This window comes from Lissotriton vulgaris, chromosome 7 (assembly GCF_964263255.1).
Source record: "Lissotriton vulgaris chromosome 7, aLisVul1.2, whole genome shotgun sequence".
Lineage (NCBI taxonomy): Eukaryota > Metazoa > Chordata > Amphibia > Caudata > Salamandridae > Lissotriton > Lissotriton vulgaris.
The window spans coordinates 361,566,289-361,586,932 of NC_141695.1; the positions used below are offsets into that span (position 1 = coordinate 361,566,289).

Genomic DNA, 20,644 nt, shown 5'->3' on the forward strand with positions numbered 1-20,644 from the left:
CCAGGTGCTAGTCCCTCCCACCACTCAAGATGCAGATGCAGTCATTCAGCCTAGGGCTGACTCAGCCAGCCTGCTGGGGGCTCCGCAACCTCTGTCACTCTCACACCAGACAGTCAATTCACAAACAGGCCAAGGCACACAGAAAGGTAAGACAAGAGAACAGCAACTTTCTAAAAGTGCTGTGCTCAAACACAGGAGTTAAAAACCACCTTTCCTCAAAGATGGGTTATTAAATTCTGAGTTCAGGGATACCAGACTTTTATGTCCTACGTTGCTCCTATGGGAAGATATGCTGGTAGCCACTGCAGCCAGCATTCCCCATGGTAGCCAATGGGCAAGGTAACCTTACAATAGTGAAAAACTAAAATGGCTGCCATTCACTACCAGAGCGTGTCACCTGCACTAGTACATGCTCTACCTTTCACATACACTGCGCCCTGCCCAGGGGGGTACCTTGGGCCTTCCGTAGGGGTGACCAATGTGCACAGAAAGGGAAGGGTTAGGCCTGGTCAGTGGGGACACTGACCAGGAGGACATGGCAGTTCACAGACTGTACACAGGCACTGCGGTGGCAGCCTGAGACACCATTTTAGGGCTACTCATGTGGGTGGCACAATCAGTGCTGCAGGCCCACTAGTAGAATTTGAATCACCAGCCCTGGCACACTCAGTGCACTTTACTAGGGACTTCCTGGTAATACAAATATGCCAATAATGGATAACCAATCACAATAACAATTTACAGAGAGAGCATATGCACTTTACCACTGATCAGCAGTGGTAAAGCGCTCAGACTCCTATTGCCAACAATCAATCAATGTAGAGGGACTAGGGATTTTCGGGTCTGTTTCATTCCCCAGGGAAAGTACAAAATTAATCAAAGAGGAAACAGACACTTGTAACACTAAGCCATTGGTTTAGTAAATTTTAGAGTAACCTCATAAACCCTATGCAAATTGGAATATAGCGGTATATATGGTTCATCCGCCCCGCATATGGGTTATCGGCCGTTATCATCGGTTACTCTAAGTGAGTGATTTAGCCAGCCTCAACCGGAGGCACCTCTGGCATATAGTGCAGTGTCCAGAGAAGGAAAAAGTGGTGTGTCAAAAAAGAACAGAAGAAAAAAAGTGAGGGGTTTTGTTAAAAATGCTGGAGAATCACCCTAGGTAGTTTTATTAATTGGTGTGATTTCCAGGATGTTAAAAAAGACTGGTACTACTCAGTTGATCGGGTCACTAGATCACAGTAGTTGGGAAAAACACTTATTACATAAACGTCGACATGTTTCTGCTCCGTCGGCCCGTAGGGGTCTATAGAGCATTCGTCAGGACTAACACAGACAAACAGTATTCAGATTACTCACACCTTTTGTGTTGCAATACATTGATAACCTGTATTTTTTGCAGGGTATTGACTCCTCTGGTTTCTAAAAAAGAAATAGGGAGAGAACATCGAGAAAAGACACACTCTTTTATTGACAAAACCTGATTTAGGCTAGTGCAATTAATTCGACTAACATTGTTAATCTTTCTATTCTTGAAGATTCAAGACAATTCATCTCTAAGATGGGGAGGGTAATGTTACCGGGATGAGCTTATCGCGCTATAGACAGAGTAATGAAAGTAACAAAGCCGTCACTTATAGCTTGGGTGCGGTACATTCAATGTGCGTTAACCTAGTATATAGCAGGCAAAGCGGGTGAGTTATTTCAAAGAGTTGCCGCCTGGGGAGCGCGTGGATAAAACTAATCGCGCTGCCAGCAGGGTTGTTAGGATTACAACACGGGCACATTAGGCAAGGGTGCATTTTAACTAAGTACGCGTAAACCTCTTATCTAGCGAGTCTAACATGCGCGATGGAGCATAGGGAAGCGTGGAAGCGCAAAGAGCCACTTAGGCGAGATATGCGAGTTTGTTATTAAAACGCAGCACGTTCTAGTACCTTGTAACCGGGAGTGCTTGCTTGCGTCGGGGGACCCTCAGGACTCAGAGCTGTATTTAAGAAATATATATCGGGTTAATAAGTATCTTGTTGCGTCACCTTACCGAGATTCAGTAGGCTGTGTTGTTTGGTTCCGCCATTACCCGCGTGTGCCTGCAAATTCGTCTAGTGCTGACTCTGCCCCCGGAAGCTAGTGAAACCGGCTGAGCAGACGTTTTTAAAGGGGCAGGCGCTCCTGACTCACGTGTTAATTGCACATTGGGCTGATGTGTTTTTTTGAACAGAACTTTATTGTTCTCATCAGAGGGAAGTTATGAAGATTCAGTTACTGAAAATGGTATTCTCTTGTATTAGAGGTTTGTACCATGGAACTAGAATGATGGTCGATCATTTAGAGAATTGGTGCCAGGGTATGGAATCATTAAGACCGTTTTCATGGGTTCTAAGGCGTTCCACCCACCTTTGTTCCTTCTCAAATAATGTTCTTTCACATCTCTGTGATTTGTCGGTAAGCATTTCAATTACTGACCATTGGATGTCATCGCAGGAATGGCCTGCTTGCACAAAGTGGGTACAAAGTTTGGTGGTATTCTTTTTCAATCTTATGTTACTGCGATGTTCGCCAATCCTTGTTTTTATCTTTCTACATGTCATCCCGATGTAACGTTTGCCACAAGGGCAGGTGACAGTGTAGATGACGTGGGTCGAATTACAGTTCGTGTGTTGACGTTGCTGCCAAACAAAGGTATCAGATAGCTGCAATGTTTTTGTAGCAGTTGTGGTTTTGCATGCAACGCATGACCCACACGGATAGTGTCCCGTTACTGGTGCCATGGTTATATCTCTTAGAGGGATTGCTTGCAGTTTTTTACGTACTGGTCGAGTATGTACTAAGACATCCTTGATATTTTTAGATCTCTTATTGGCGAATCTCGGTCTGGGCCAATCAAATTGTCCGGTATGTAGGATGTGCCAGTTTTTGTTTACTAGTTTCTTTACTGCGTAAGACGCCTGGCTGAATGTTGTGACACAGGTGGTTAGGTCAGGTACTGTTTCTTTTTCAAAAGTTTGTAGGAGGCATTCTCTTGGTTGATTTGTCGCTCTCTTTTTGCAGAGTTTGATGGTTTTCTCTGTGTAATTTCTTTGTCTCAGTCTGTCACTTAATTCATTGGCTTGTAATACAAAATCAGAGTTGTTACTGCAATTCCTCTTCAAACGCAGGAACTGGCTGTAAGGGAGGTTGTCCCTCAATGGTTTGGGATGGAAGCTGTTGTAGGACAAAATGCTGTTCTTAGCCGTGGCTTTCCTATACGTTTTGGTATGTAACTCATTATTCTTGACAAAAATTGTTATGTCAAGGAAGTCAAGGTTGCAGCTTGTAGCTGTATGTGTGAACTTTAGCCATGGGTCTAGGCTGTTGAGCCAATTCATAAAAGCCTGTAGATCCAATTTTTTGTCCCAGATCATGATGATATCATCAATGTATCTCTTCCAGTATAATATACTGGAAGAGAAGGTGTTGTCTACATTGATTATGTTGAGTTCTTCAAAGTGACTAACATAGAGCCCTGCTACCGAGGGAGCGAAGGCGCTCCCCATGGATGTGCCATGGATTTGGAGGTACAGGTCTTCTTCAAAAGCAAAGAAATTCTCCTTCAATGCTAACTTACAACATTCTAGGATAAAATGTCTGGGTGTTTGAAATTCCCAATCTCTTGAGAATAAGACGTCTTCCAGAACTTGCAAAGTCTCGTTTTGAGGCAGACTGGTGAAGAGGGCTTCAACATCCAGGCCCACAAGGAGCATGGTTTCCGGATTGAAAGGTTTCTTATCTATTTGTACCAGGAGATCTCGTGTGTCCTTTAAATAAGCCGGTGTTTCTTGGACAAGAGGCTTCAGGAATTCATCGGCAAATCTGGAAAGGGGTTCTAAGATTGAACCAATGCCCGAAACTATCGGACGACCTGGTGGTGGACTCCTATTTTTATGGGTTTTTGGCAAAGAGTAAAAATAGGGAGTGATAGGTTCTTTTGCCATCAAGAAATCCGCTTCTTTCGGTGTGATCCATCCTTTGGTCTCAGCTTCATTGACCATAATTGAGATGGTGTTTCTGAGTCTTTCAGTGGGGTCCAAGTCTATCTTTTGATAAAACCTAGTATCTGATAACAGAGCTAAGCACTGTGTGTCATATCCTTCTTTGCTTAAGATAACAGTTCCACCCCCCTTGTCTGCTGGCTTGATCACTATTTTTTCATTGGTTTTTAAAGCTTCCAAGGCCATACGCTCATCTTTGCTTAGGTTTTGGTAGGGTTTGTTATATTGCAATTTGTCTACTCCGTTGAGGAGTGCCTGCTCAAACGTCTGTAATTCTGGGTGAGCGGTTGAGGCTGGTGGATTAAAGGTTGACTTATTCCTCAAGGTGGTATCACCCTGTTTTGTAGCCCCAATGTTGGAATTCTGATTGGAGAAGAAGGCCTTTAACTTCAAAGTTCTGCAGAATTCGGCTAGTTCACTCTTTAATTTAAAAGTGTCAAGCCTGGGAGTAGGAACAAAACCCAGTCCCTTGTTGAGGATTTCGATCTGTTCTTGCGGTAATTCAATACCTGAAAGGTTGACTACGAGGGATTGGTTTTGCTGGTGGAGGGGTGCGATGCTGCCATGCTGCGTGTCTGCACATTCCTCTGTTGGTCTTGCCACCTGAGGGATTTTTTCTTGCCTCTTGGCTGATTTAGGCCTCTCGATAAAAAATGAGGTTCCTTTTGTGTAGTGTGCAGATTATGTCCCATTTGTTGTTCTCCCAAATTTGGCATTTGTTGTATGCCTGGGTTATAAGGGTCCATCCAACCACCATATGGTGAGACAAAAGGTTGGTAAAATGGCATATTGTACCCATGAAAGAATGGTCTCTGCCATCTGTTACCTCTCCTCGGGCGATTTTGTCTGTAGTTACCCCTTCCTCGTTTGGGAAAATATCCATCCGAGCTATTGAAGGAACTATTGGAGGAATTATTGGATTCGTTGTCAGATCCTGTGTCCTGAGGGGAATATTCCTCCACGGTGTACGGGTGCATCTTCTCTTGGTTGAATTTCTTGAGATCTTTTCCCAATTTGGTTAGCTTGCTCTGAGTAAGAAATTCCCGGTTTTCCTCCAATTCCTTGTTGATTTCATCAAGCCTTTGCTTGTACACTGCAGGGTTGATACCTTTCTTCAGCTCTTTTTCGCAATCCTCAATCTCTTTGAGGAGCCTATCTGATAGTCTCTTTGCAGTTTTTACGATTAATACTAAATAGTCAAGAGTGCACTTCCACGATATTGAGGACCAATCCCGTCGGAAGGCTAGATCAGTCAAGAAGATTCGTGGGGCGTTATTAACCCAAAGGCCTCTTGGGGCAGCTTTCACTCTCAAATATTCCGTCATAATGATTCCATGTATAGATGTTCTCATCTCTTCTCTTTTTTTCTCTGTCAATTTGTCCCAATCATCTGCCTGTGCCAACGCCTCCGTGAGTTCAGTGTTCTTCAAAAGCGATTGTCCAGCCAGAATTTCATCAATGTCATTCGCATCAAAGCTCAAGCCAAGATTACCTTCCATTTAGAGTATCTGGGTAATATACACACTTCAACTGTGTATATTATGTTTAGTCCCGCTGCTGTGCGCAGCTTAGATATCAATCAATCAATGTAGAGGGACTAGGGATTTTCGGGTCTGTTTCATTCCCCAGGGAAAGTACAAAATTAATCAAAGAGGAAACAGACACTTGTAACACTAAGCCATTGGTTTAGTAAATTTTAGAGTAACCTCATAAACCCTATGCAAATTGGAATATAGCGGTATATATGGTTCATCCGCCCCGCATATGGGTTATCGGCCGTTATCATCGGTTACTCTAAGTGAGTGATTTAGCCAGCCTCAACCGGAGGCACCTCTGGCATATAGTGCAGTGTCCAGAGAAGGAAAAAGTGGTGTGTCAAAAAAGAACAGAAGAAAAAAAAGTGAGGGGCTTGACACTTTTAAATTAAAGAGTGAACTAGCCGAATTCTGCAGAACTTTGAAGTTAAAGGCCTTCTTCTCCAATCAGAATTCCAACATTGGGGCTACAAAACAGGGTGATACCACCTTGAGGAATAAGTCAACCTTTAATCCACCAGCCTCAACCGCTCACCCAGAATTACAGACGTTTGAGCAGGCACTCCTCAACGGAGTAGACAAATTGCAATATAACAAACCCTACCAAAACCTAAGCAAAGATGAGCGTATGGCCTTGGAAGCTTTAAAAACCAATGAAAAAATAGTGATCAAGCCAGCAGACAAGGGGGGTGGAACTGTTATCTTAAGCAAAGAAGGATATGACACACAGTGCTTAGCTCTGTTATCAGATACTAGGTTTTATCAAAAGATAGACTTGGACCCCACTGAAAGACTCAGAAACACCATCTCAATTATGGTCAATGAAGCTGAGACCAACGGATGGATCACACCGAAAGAAGCGGATTTCTTGATGGCAAAAGAACCTATCACTCCCTATTTTTACTCTTTGCCAAAAACCCATAAAAATAGGAGTCCACCACCAGGTCGTCCGATAGTTTCGGGCATTGGTTCAATCTTAGAACCCCTTTCCAGATTTGCCGATGAATTCCTGAAGCCTCTTGTCCAAGAAACACCGGCTTATTTAAAGGACACACGAGATCTCCTGGTACAAATAGATAAGAAACCTTTCAATCCGGAAACCATGCTCCTTGTGGGCCTGGATGTTGAAGCCCTCTTCACCAGTCTGCCTCAAAACGAGACTTTGCAAGTTCTGGAAGACGTCTTATTCTCAAGAGATTGGGAATTTCAAACACCCAGACATTTTATCCTAGAATGTTGTAAGTTAGCATTGAAGGAGAATTTCTTTGCTTTTGAAGAAGACCTGTACCTCCAAATCCATGGCACATCCATGGGGAGCGCCTTCGCTCCCTCGGTAGCAGGGCTCTATGTTAGTCACTTTGAAGAACTCAACATAATCAATGTAGACAACACCTTCTCTTCCAGTATATTATACTGGAAGAGATACATTGATGATATCATCATGATCTGGGACAAAAAATTGGATCTACAGGCTTTTATGAATTGGCTCAACAGCCTAGACCCATGGCTAAAGTTCACACATACAGCTACAAGCTGCAACCTTGACTTCCTTGACATAACGATTTTTGTCAAGAATAATGAGTTACATACCAAAACGTATAGGAAAGCCACGGCTAAGAACAGCATTTTGTCCTACAACAGCTTCCATCCCAAACCATTGAGGGACAACCTCCCTTACAGCCAGTTCCTGCGTTTGAAGAGGAATTGCAGTAACAACTCTGATTTTGTATTACAAGCCAATGAATTAAGTGACAGACTGAGACAAAGAAATTACACAGAGAAAACCATCAAACTCTGCAAAAAGAGAGCGACAAATCAACCAAGAGAATGCCTCCTACAAACTTTTGAAAAAGAAACAGTACCTGACCTAACCACCTGTGTCACAACATTCAGCCAGGCGTCTTACGCAGTAAAGAAACTAGTAAACAAAAACTGGCACATCCTACATACCGGACAATTTGATTGGCCCAGACCGAGATTCGCCAATAAGAGATCTAAAAATATCAAGGATGTCTTAGTACATACTCGACCAGTACGTAAAAAACTGCAAGCAATCCCTCTAAGAGATATAACCATGGCACCAGTAACGGGACACTATCCGTGTGGGTCATGCGTTGCATGCAAAACCACAACTGCTACAAAAACATTGCAGCTATCTGATACCTTTGTTTGGCAGCAACGTCAACACACGAACTGTAATTCGACCCACGTCATCTACACTGTCACCTGCCCTTGTGGCAAACGTTACATCGGGATGACATGTAGAAAGATAAAAACAAGGATTGGCGAACATCGCAGTAACATAAGATTGAAAAAGAATACCACCAAACTTTGTACCCACTTTGTGCAAGCAGGCCATTCCTGCGATGACATCCAATGGTCAGTAATTGAAATGCTTACCGACAAATCACAGAGATGTGAAAGAACATTATTTGAGAAGGAACAAAGGTGGGTGGAACGCCTTAGAACCCATGAAAACGGTCTTAATGATTCCATACCCTGGCACCAATTCTCTAAATGATCGACCATCATTCTAGTTCCATGGTACAAACCTCTAATACAAGAGACTACCATTTTCAGTAACTGAATCTTCATAACTTCCCTCTGATGAGAACAATAAAGTTCTGTTCAAAAAAACACATCAGCCCAATGTGCAATTAACACGTGAGTCAGGAGCGCCTGCCCCTTTAAAAACGTCTGCTCAGCCGGTTTCACTAGCTTCCGGGGGCAGAGTCAGCACTAGACGAATTTGCAGGCACACGCGGGTAATGGCGGAACCAAACAACACAGCCTACTGAATCTCGGTAAGGTGACGCAACAAGATACTTATTAACCCGATATATATTTCTTAAATACAGCTCTGAGTCCTGAGGGTCCCCCGACGCAAGCAAGCACTCCCGGTTACAAGGTACTAGAACGTGCTGCGTTTTAATAACAAACTCGCATATCTCGCCTAAGTGGCTCTTTGCGCTTCCACGCTTCCCTATGCTCCATCGCGCATGTTAGACTCGCTAGATAAGAGGTTTACGCGTACTTAGTTAAAATGCACCCTTGCCTAATGTGCCCGTGTTGTAATCCTAACAACCCTGCTGGCAGCGCGATTAGTTTTATCCACGCGCTCCCCAGGCGGCAACTCTTTGAAATAACTCACCCGCTTTGCCTGCTATATACTAGGTTAACGCACATTGAATGTACCGCACCCAAGCTATAAGTGACGGCTTTGTTACTTTCATTACTCTGTCTATAGCGCGATAAGCTCATCCCGGTAACATTACCCTCCCCATCTTAGAGATGAATTGTCTTGAATCTTCAAGAATAGAAAGATTAACAATGTTAGTCGAATTAATTGCACTAGCCTAAATCAGGTTTTGTCAATAAAAGAGTGTGTCTTTTCTCGATGTTCTCTCCCTATTTCTTTTTTAGAAACCAGAGGAGTCAATACCCTGCAAAAAATACAGGTTATCAATGTATTGCAACACAAAAGGTGTGAGTAATCTGAATACTGTTTGTCTGTGTTAGTCCTGACGAATGCTCTATAGACCCCTACGGGCCGACGGAGCAGAAACATGTCGACGTTTATGTAATAAGTGTTTTTCCCAACTACTGTGATCTAGTCACCCGATCAACTGAGTAGTACCAGTCTTTTTTAACATCCTGGAAATCACACCAATTAATAAAACTACCTAGGGTGATTCTCCAGCATTTTTAACAAAACCCCTCACTTTTTTTCTTCTGTTCTTTTTTGACACACCACTTTTTCCTTCTCTGGACACTGCACTATATGCCAGAGGTGCCTCCGGTTGAGGCTGGCTAAATCACTCACTTAGAGTAACCGATGACAACGGCCGATAACCCATATGCGGGGCGGATGAACCATATATACCGCTATATTCCAATTTGCATAGGGTTTATGAGGTTACTCTAAAATTTACTAAACCAATGGCTTAGTGTTACAAGTGTCTGTTTCCTCTTTGATTAATTTTGTACTTTCCCTGGGGAATGAAACAGACCCGAAAATCCCTAGTCCCTCTACATTGATTGATTGATATCTAAGCTGCGCACAGCAGCGGGACTAAACATAATATACACAGTTGAAGTGTGTATATTACCCAGATACTCTAAATGGAAGGTAATCTTGGCTTGAGCTTTGATGCGAATGACATTGATGAAATTCTGGCTGGACAATCGCTTTTGAAGAACACTGAACTCACGGAGGCGTTGGCACAGGCAGATGATTGGGACAAATTGACAGAGAAAAAAAGAGAAGAGATGAGAACATCTATACATGGAATCATTATGACGGAATATTTGAGAGTGAAAGCTGCCCCAAGAGGCCTTTGGGTTAATAACGCCCCACGAATCTTCTTGACTGATCTAGCCTTCCGACGGGATTGGTCCTCAATATCGTGGAAGTGCACTCTTGACTATTTAGTATTAATCGTAAAAACTGCAAAGAGACTATCAGATAGGCTCCTCAAAGAGATTGAGGATTGCGAAAAAGAGCTGAAGAAAGGTATCAACCCTGCAGTGTACAAGCAAAGGCTTGATGAAATCAACAAGGAATTGGAGGAAAACCGGGAATTTCTTACTCAGAGCAAGCTAACCAAATTGGGAAAAGATCTCAAGAAATTCAACCAAGAGAAGATGCACCCGTACACCGTGGAGGAATATTCCCCTCAGGACACAGGATCTGACAACGAATCCAATAATTCCTCCAATAGTTCCTTCAATAGCTCGGATGGATATTTTCCCAAACGAGGAAGGGGTAACTACAGACAAAATCGCCCGAGGAGAGGTAACAGATGGCAGAGACCATTCTTTCATGGGTACAATATGCCATTTTACCAACCTTTTGTCTCACCATATGGTGGTTGGATGGACCCTTATAACCCAGGCATACAACAAATGCCAAATTTGGGAGAACAACAAATGGGACATAATCTGCACACTACACAAAAGGAACCTCATTTTTTATCGAGAGGCCTAAATCAGCCAAGAGGCAAGAAAAAATCCCTCAGGTGGCAAGACCAACAGAGGAATGTGCAGACACGCAGCATGGCAGCATCGCACCCCTCCACCAGCAAAACCAATCCCTCGTAGTCAACCTTTCAGGTATTGAATTACCGCAAGAACAGATCGAAATCCTCAACAAGGGACTGGGTTTTGTTCCTACTCCCAGGCTTGACACTTTTAAATTAAAGAGTGAACTAGCCGAATTCTGCAGAACTTTGAAGTTAAAGGCCTTCTTCTCCAATCAGAATTCCAACATTGGGGCTACAAAACAGGGTGATACCACCTTGAGGAATAAGTCAACCTTTAATCCACCAGCCTCAACCGCTCACCCAGAATTACAGACGTTTGAGCAGGCACTCCTCAACGGAGTAGACAAATTGCAATATAACAAACTCTACCAAAACCTAAGCAAAGATGAGCGTATGGCCTTGGAAGCTTTAAAAACCAATGAAAAAATAGTGATCAAGCCAGCAGACAAGGGGGGTGGAACTGTTATCTTAAGCAAAGAAGGATATGACACACAGTGCTTAGCTCTGTTATCAGATACTAGGTTTTATCAAAAGATAGACTTGGACCCCACTGAAAGACTCAGAAACACCATCTCAATTATGGTCAATGAAGCTGAGACCAAAGGATGGATCACACCGAAAGAAGCGGATTTCTTGATGGCAAAAGAACCTATCACTCCCTATTTTTACTCTTTGCCAAAAACCCATAAAAATAGGAGTCCACCACCAGGTCGTCCGATAGTTTCGGGCATTGGTTCAATCTTAGAACCCCTTTCCAGATTTGCCGATGAATTCCTGAAGCCTCTTGTCCAAGAAACACCGGCTTATTTAAAGGACACACGAGATCTCCTGGTACAAATAGATAAGAAACCTTTCAATCCGGAAACCATGCTCCTTGTGGGCCTGGATGTTGAAGCCCTCTTCACCAGTCTGCCTCAAAACGAGACTTTGCAAGTTCTGGAAGACGTCTTATTCTCAAGAGATTGGGAATTTCAAACACCCAGACATTTTATCCTAGAATGTTGTAAGTTAGCATTGAAGGAGAATTTCTTTGCTTTTGAAGAAGACCTGTACCTCCAAATCCATGGCACATCCATGGGGAGCGCCTTCGCTCCCTCGGTAGCAGGGCTCTATGTTAGTCACTTTGAAGAACTCAACATAATCAATGTAGACAACACCTTCTCTTCCAGTATATTATACTAGAAGAGATACATTGATGATATCATCATGATCTGGGACAAAAAATTGGATCTACAGGCTTTTATGAATTGGCTCAACAGCCTAGACCCATGGCTAAAGTTCACACATACAGCTACAAGCTGCAACCTTGACTTCCTTGACATAACAATTTTTGTCAAGAATAATGAGTTACATACCAAAATGTATAGGAAAGCCACGGCTAAGAACAGCATTTTGTCCTACAACAGCTTCCATCCCAAACCATTGAGGGACAACCTCCCTTACAGCCAGTTCCTGCGTTTGAAGAGGAATTGCAGTAACAACTCTGATTTTGTATTACAAGCCAATGAATTAAGTGACAGACTGAGACAAAGAAATTACACAGAGAAAACCATCAAACTCTGCAAAAAGAGAGCGACAAATCAACCAAGAGAATGCCTCCTACAAACTTTTGAAAAAGAAACAGTACCTGACCTAACCACCTGTGTCACAACCTTCAGCCAGGCGTCTTACGCAGTAAAGAAACTAGTAAACAAAAACTGGCACATCCTACATACCGGATAATTTGATTGGCCCAGACCGAGATTCGCCAATAAGAGATCTAAAAATATCAAGGATGTCTTAGTACATACTCGACCAGTACGTAAAAAACTGCAAGCAATCCCTCTAAGAGATATAACCATGGCACCAGTAACGGGACACTATCCGTGTGGGTCATGCGTTGCATGCAAAACCACAACTGCTACAAAAACATTGCAGCTATCTGATACCTTTGTTTGGCAGCAACGTCAACACACGAACTGTAATTCGACCCACGTCATCTACACTGTCACCTGCCCTTGTGGCAAACGTTACATCGGGATGACATGTAGAAAGATAAAAACAAGGATTGGCGAACATCGCAGTAACATAAGATTGAAAAAGAATACCACCAAACTTTGTACCCACTTTGTGCAAGCAGGCCATTCCTGCGATGACATCCAATGGTCAGTAATTGAAATGCTTACCGACAAATCACAGAGATGTGAAAGAACATTATTTGAGAAGGAACAAAGGTGGGTGGAACGCCTTAGAACCCATGAAAACGGTCTTAATGATTCCATACCCTGGCACCAATTCTCTAAATGATCGACCATCATTCTAGTTCCATGGTACAAACCTCTAATACAAGAGACTACCATTTTCAGTAACTGAATCTTCATAACTTCCCTCTGATGAGAACAATAAAGTTCTGTTCAAAAAAACACATCAGCCCAATGTGCAATTAACACGTGAGTCAGGAGCGCCTGCCCCTTTAAAAACGTCTGCTCAGCCGGTTTCACTAGCTTCCGGGGGCAGAGTCAGCACTAGACGAATTTGCAGGCACACGCGGGTAATGGCGGAACCAAACAACACAGCCTACTGAATCTCGGTAAGGTGACGCAACAAGATACTTATTAACCCGATATATATTTCTTAAATACAGCTCTGAGTCCTGAGGGTCCCCCGACGCAAGCAAGCACTCCCGGTTACAAGGTACTAGAACGTGCTGCGTTTTAATAACAAACTCGCATATCTCGCCTAAGTGGCTCTTTGCGCTTCCACGCTTCCCTATGCTCCATCGCGCATGTTAGACTCGCTAGATAAGAGGTTTACGCGTACTTAGTTAAAATGCACCCTTGCCTAATGTGCCCGTGTTGTAATCCTAACAACCCTGCTGGCAGCGCGATTAGTTTTATCCACGCGCTCCCCAGGCGGCAACTCTTTGAAATAACTCACCCGCTTTGCCTGCTATATACTAGGTTAACGCACATTGAATGTACCGCACCCAAGCTATAAGTGACGGCTTTGTTACTTTCATTACTCTGTCTATAGCGCGATAAGCTCATCCCGGTAACATTACCCTCCCCATCTTAGAGATGAATTGTCTTGAATCTTCAAGAATAGAAAGATTAACAATGTTAGTCGAATTAATTGCACTAGCCTAAATCAGGTTTTGTCAATAAAAGAGTGTGTCTTTTCTCGATGTTCTCTCCCTATTTCTTTTTTAGAAACCAGAGGAGTCAATACCCTGCAAAAAATACAGGTTATCAATGTATTGCAACACAAAAGGTGTGAGTAATCTGAATACTGTTTGTCTGTGTTAGTCCTGACGAATGCTCTATAGACCCCTACGGGCCGACGGAGCAGAAACATGTCGACGTTTATGTAATAAGTGTTTTTCCCAACTACTGTGATCTAGTGACCCGATCAACTGAGAAGTACAAGTCTTTTTTAACATCCTGGAAATCACACCAATTAATAAAACTACCTAGGGTGATTCTCCAGCATTTTTAACAAAACCCCTCACTTTTTTTCTTCTGTTCTTTTTTGACACACCACTTTTTCCTTCTCTGGACACTGCACTATATGCCAGAGGTGCCTCCGGTTGAGGCTGGCTAAATCACTCACTTAGAGTAACCGATGATAACGGCCGATAACCCATATGCGGGGCGGATGAACCATATATACCGCTATATTCCAATTTGCATAGGGTTTATGAGGTTACTCTAAAATTTACTAAACCAATGGCTTAGTGTTACAAGTGTCTGTTTCCTCTTTGATTAATTTTGTCCTATTGCCAACAACCACAGGTCAGGAAAAATAAGGGAGGAAGAAGCAAAAAGATTGGGATAACCCTGCAAAAAGGGCCATTTCCAACACTGCAGTAGGAAGAGTAGCAGTAAGGGGGTAGGATTTCAAGAGAAGCATTTGAAGAAAATCCTTTTTCAGATGCTCTCTAACTGGTTACCAGGTTATGTTTGTGCTTTGAGTTTATAGTAGAGGCATGCCTACTGCCTCTCTCAAACTAGTTTTCCTCTTTTATGTTTGTGATTATTCATCTTGTTATATGTGCATTAGTATAAATGAAGCCTTTTTTATTACTGTCATCTAAAGCAAATACCCTGAAACCAGCGATTCAGTGAATGATGTCACAGGAGGTCTCAAAATGCTGACATCATCGAACAAAGAAACATTCTGAATGGCCATTATTGGTGATTGTTAGTGATATAGGACTGGGAAAAAAGATTTGTTTTCATTACTAGACTGTTGAGACCGCTGTTAATTGGCATCACAGACTCAGTAACTCGGTACCAGCATTGTCTCCTATCTTCATCTTCACTAATTTGTCCATGTGATCATTTTCATCACTTCCAAAATGTAAAATTATTTGTCTTATTCGAAGCTCTCAGGTTACAGTCTCAAGTCCGATTTGTGGGACAACTGTACCATTCCCATTTTATAGTGAAAATACTCATCATGTTTCCAGGCTTGATGATGTCACAATCTCTATAGCATACCAAAGAGAGCTGCAAGAATAATTTTCCAGTTGACATCAGAATTGCTCTCCATGAACCTGAATTTTCTTCAGGTTACCAGTTCAATTCCTGGGATTGTTAGCAAATCACCAACAGCATTCCCATTTTTGCCATTGGTGACTCTGTCCTATTTTCAGTGACTCATCAGGATCCCTGATAGGTGATAAGAGTGCTCTGTTATTTCTAGAAGTGCTGCCAGGGTCCACATTCCATTCGAAGGATCACGGTTGTGCTATGTTTAGTTGTAGAGGATATGTTTATCTCAACCATGCATCACAAGGCTGCTTCAAGTTAAGGAGCATCAACCCAAATTGACTAAACCTATCACCCACAGCATACATTTTATACTAATCCCAGGTTAGATTGCTATATACCCACCTAACCTAAAGCTATATTAAATTATAATATTTTCCTGACAGGAGATGACCGTCAGTGGCTTGGAAGTTATCTCTGCCCCATTCCCATGATTTCTTTTATTATTCCTGTCCCTTTCCTGTTATTCCCATCAGGGCCAGTGCCACATTCTGAAGATAACAGATGTAGTTTTGGTAGTATCTCCAGGATTAAAATTGGAATCTAGGCCCCAATCCTTGGATTTCTGGCATGAATTTTGTACTGTTGGCAGATCTAGAATCACTAAAACTGTTATATTCTGGAATTACTGGAAGATGTTTTTTCCATTGCAAAATACTGCTATTTTGATCTCTTTCCCATTCAAAAAATTTCATCAGAATGCTGAGCGTATTCGCAAAAATGAAATCAAAATCTCTGTCCTATGGCTGAATTCATACAAGGACCCTTGTTTCATTCCATGAATTGTGCAAAGGGCATTTCCAAAATTCCCATATCTTCAAGATATCGTTCCAATTTTAAGGACTTGTGTCATGACCTACGTTCCCTCTAGCGCGCGCGCGCGCACCTGCCCTGACGTCACCGCGCACCGCCTCGCGTGGAGCGCGCACACAGGACGTCCTGCGAGAGAGGCGAGCGGCGCGAACATGAGGCACTTTTGAATGCGGTGGCGGCGGATTGCAGGTGAGGAGGCTGGGGGGGCTTGTGGTTATGTGTGAGCACGGGGCAGACTGTGGCCTTTTGTTTAAGTATTGCTGTTAATCAGAGCCCCTTCACCGCGTCTCCAAACACAGCGCGTACTTTAGTATACGCTGTGCTTGGAAACTGACTACGATTTTGTTAGTAAACGCGGGCAAGACTGTGGCCTTTTGTTTATGTATTGCTGTTAATCGGAACCCGTGAAGGGCTCTGATTAACAGCAATACTTAAACAAAAGGCCACAGCGGCTGGGGAAACGAGCGGAACAGAAGGCAAAAGGGGCAGAAAGGCAGAAAAAAAACGAGTGGGACAGAGGGCAGAAAGGCACCAAAAATGAGTGAGACGGAGGACAGAAAGGCAAAAAAAAACTAGTGGGACAGAGGGCAGAAAGGCACAAAAAATGAGTGTGACAGAGACAGAGGGCAGAAAGGCACAAAAAAAGAGTGGGACAGAGGGCAGAAGGGCACCAAAAATGAGTGGGACAGAGGGCAGAAGGGCACCAAAAACAAGAGAAAAACGAGTAAAACACAAGACAGAAAGGCACCAAAAACGAGTGGGACAGAGGGCATAAGTGCACCAAAAACGAGTGGGACAGAGGGCAGAAGGGCAGCAAAAATGAGTGGGACAGAGGGCAGAAGGGCACTAAAAACAAGGGCAAAACGAGTGGGACATAGGGCAGAAGGGCACCAAAAACGAGTGGGACAGAGGGCAGAAGGGCACCAAAAACAATGGAAAAACAAGTGAAACACAGGACAGAAAGACACAAAACGAGTGGGACAGAGGGCAGAAGTACACCAAAAAAGAGTGGGACAGAGGGCAGAAGGGCACCAAAAACGAGGGAAAAACCAGTGGGACAGAGGGCAGAAGGGCACCAAAAACAATTTGGACAGAGGGCAGAAGGGCACAAAAAACGAGGGAAAACGAGTGGGACAGAGGGCAGAAGAGCACCAAAAACGAGTGAGACAGAGGGCAGAAGGTCACCAAAAACAAGGGAAAAACGAGTGGAACACAGGACAGAAAGGCACAAAACGAGTAGGACAGAGGGCAGAAGTGCGCCATAAATGAGTGGGACAGAGGGCAGAAGGGCACCAAAAACAAGTGGGACAGAGGGCAGAAGGGCCCAAAAACAAGGGAAAAACGAGTGGAACACAGGACAGAAAGGCACAAAACGAGTGGGACAGAGGGCAGAAGTGCACCAAAACTAGTGGGACAGAGGGCAGAATGGCACCAAAAACAAGGGAAAAACGAGTGGGACAGAGGGGAGAAGGGCACCAAAAACAATTTGGACAGAGGGCAGAAGGGCACCAAAAACAAGGGAAAAACGAGTGGGACAGAGGGCAGAAGGGCACAAAAAACAAGGGAAAAACAAGTGGAACAGAGGGCAGAAAGGCACACAAAAAGAGTGGAACAGAGGGCAGAAAGGCACAAAAAACGAGGGAAAAACGAGTGGCACAGAGGGCGGACGGGCACAAAACACTAATGGCACAGAGGCAAAATACAGAATACAGAAATATAGGGGCAGCTAAGAACAGAAGACAGAATGGGCAGAGAGGCACGGGGCAGTGAGGGGAACAGAAGGGAAAACCGGGCAGAGACCCGGGCAGCAAGGGGTACAGAAGGAAAGACCGGGCAGAGAGGACGGGGACAGCAAGGGGAACAGAGGGAAGAAAAAGGGGCATGGACCACGTACAGGCAGCGGGGAAGACAGACAACAGCAGTCAGAGACACAACAATGAAAATACAGGCAATACAATAAACTTGCAAACTGCCCTTAGGACCCTTATTGTGGCTCTGTATGTGTGAAAATGCACCATCTTTTCACTTTTTAAAGTAAACGTTTTGAGTGACATTTGGCGCCGCAGACATGCGCGGTTTGGTCCTGGCGCACATAGCCATGGTTGTAGCGCACAGAGACCCTCCACTGCCGCACACAGAGGAAAAAAATTAGAGGGAACATTGGTCATGACCCTTCCTCATTATTTGTGATTGTAACCAGTGCCAGTTTATCTTTATAATAATTGCCATTCGGATCCTTTCCATCATTATTATTATTAGGATACCTATCCCACTGCAAGGGGTTTCCTCAGGATCTCTGTACAATGTCCACTATTTTTACCAGGATCTCTTTCCTAATTCCAAGTCTGTTAGTTTTATTCTGATCAGTTGCAAGAATTTTCAGCCGGTCCTCATGCTATTTTCAAGATTACTCTCAGAATCACTAAAGGGTTCCTGTGATGAATGATAGGAAGACTACTGCCCTACTAAGAGGATTGTCATGAGGTTCTTTCTCATTATACAGATTTGTCAATTGGCCCTTCTATTCCTACTCCCATTGAATTTTCTCGATGTCATTGTGCACATAAATCTATTCCTAACACTTTTGACAAACCAAGTCACTTTTCCCAGAATTTCCCTCTGCAGTATAGACTCATTCACAGTATTGCTGGTTGGTTCATATTCTCAGTTATGGGATCTGTTGATCCCAAATATTTACAGCAGTAAACCTGTCCTATTCATATAGTCTGGTGGCATAATCCTTTTGTCAGTTACCAGGATTTTATAATGACTTACAGGGTATTTTGCCTGAATAGCAGCCCGGATCACCATCCCAACCCCATGGTTTATAAAATGATTTGTGTTCCGCTCCTAGGTTTGTTATTAGGAGCCATATTCCACTTCAAGGACTTCTACTAGGAGTGTAAGTTTAGATTTTTTTCTACATTGTGCTAATCGAGTTTCTGGTATCAATGTCTTGTTCACTGTTTGGTGGAAATAAAAGCTGAGTCCGCCATTAATACAATTTTGAGGATGGCTTTCAAGACCCCTTCATCATTTTAATTGCTGCTGTCAAGGTCACTTCCAATTCCAAGGATTGCTCCGTTGACCATAGTCTGATGCTATCCCTGATTTCTGGATCACTGTCCCGATTGCAAAAATGTTGCCAGGATCTTTGTGCCATTTCCAGAAATGCCTTACGATCCCTATTTCTGTCCTCAATTTTGTTGATAGGAAGCTTCTACCTTTTCTAGGATTATTATCACTGCCCCATTTTATTTGTAGCATCAAGTCTCTTTGCCCTTTTCAGGATTGCCCTCAATGTCACAGTCAAATTCCCAGTATTAATCTCAGGAGCATTTTCTTGTTCCCACATTTTTTTCCGCATTTGTGTTTTAATACTACCTTGAATGCAAGGAAAACTTAGGAACAGGTTTACTAAGCCATTGAGCAGTTAGAAAACTCTGTGAATCAATAAATCACAGGAGGTGTGACTGCTAAAAAGCTTTTTACTATGTATTAAACCCAATTTGCAATTCAATAAATGGTTACTGAACCACAAAATGGGGTTAAAATGCATCACAAATCGCAATTTGGAAGGAGTGTGCTAAGGGCATTGCTTACAAATTGCAATTCTCAATGTGATGTGTATCAGTGGTTAAGGACCAGAACCACGCCTCAAAGCATTGAAAAGTTACAAACTCCTTTATGGATTTGATAACCGATTCGCAAAGGTAAAGCAACCTCTTTGGGACCCCAACCTCTTTGTGAATGTTAAAAAAGTTAGTTGTGCAAGAGGTAGTGGTCAACTGACAAACAAAGTTTGAAAAAAAGTTAACTTATTTTTTTAAACACAGATCAATTTCCTTTAAGAAACAGAGGTTGCATTAAAAAAAGGTTTCCTATATTTAAATGCATTCATAAACATGGGGTCTACAACAGTAGAGAAAGTGTTGGATAGCAGTGGGGTAAAAAGTAGTATTCCCACTTCAGTGAGTGTAACAGTAGAGGAAGTGTTGGATAGCAGAGGGCTAAATGTACTATTCCAACTCCAGTCAGTGCAACAATAGGGAAAGTGTTGGATAGCGCAGGGGTAAAACTCTCTATTCCTACTCCAGTGAGTGCAACAGTAGAGAAAGTGTTGGATAGCAGAGGTTTAAAAAACATTATTCCTACTCCAGAGAGTGCAACAGTAGGGAAAGTGTTGGATAGCGGAGGTGTAAAAATTATAATTCCCACTCCAGTGAATATAACAGTGGGTAAAGTGTTAGATATTGGAGGGGTAAAAATTACTATTACCACTCCAGTGAGTGCAACAGTAGGGAAAGTGTTGGATAACGGAGGTATAACGTTTACTATTCCCACTCCGTTGAGTGCAACAGTAGGGAAAGTGTTGGATAGCGGAGGGATAAAATGTACTAGTCACACTCCAGTCCGCTCAAAAATAAAAGATTAAAAAAATTACAAATATTAGCCTCATAACGGCTATGGAACGTCCAGCTCCAGTGCTGGACGTTCCATTGCAGCTATGAGGTTCGAACGTTCAATGGCCGACGGCAGCACTCCTGAGGTAGTGGTGCCGTTGGCCGCCGAACGTTCGAAGCACTTAAGAGGTTAAAAAGAAAACAAAGTAAATAAATAAATATATAAATATGTTAAAAATTTTAAAAAACAGAAACATAACAAAAATTTATGTGTCCTCATGTAAT

The 20,644-nt window shown here is 43.0% G+C and overlaps 1 protein-coding gene across 3 annotated transcripts in view; it reads right to left on the reverse strand.

The window, feature by feature from the left end:
• Positions 1-20,644, reverse strand: part of LOC147701646 (osteoclast-associated immunoglobulin-like receptor) — a 909,258-nt gene that overhangs the window by 239,168 nt on the left and 649,446 nt on the right. The gene's annotated exons all lie outside the window — the stretch shown is intronic.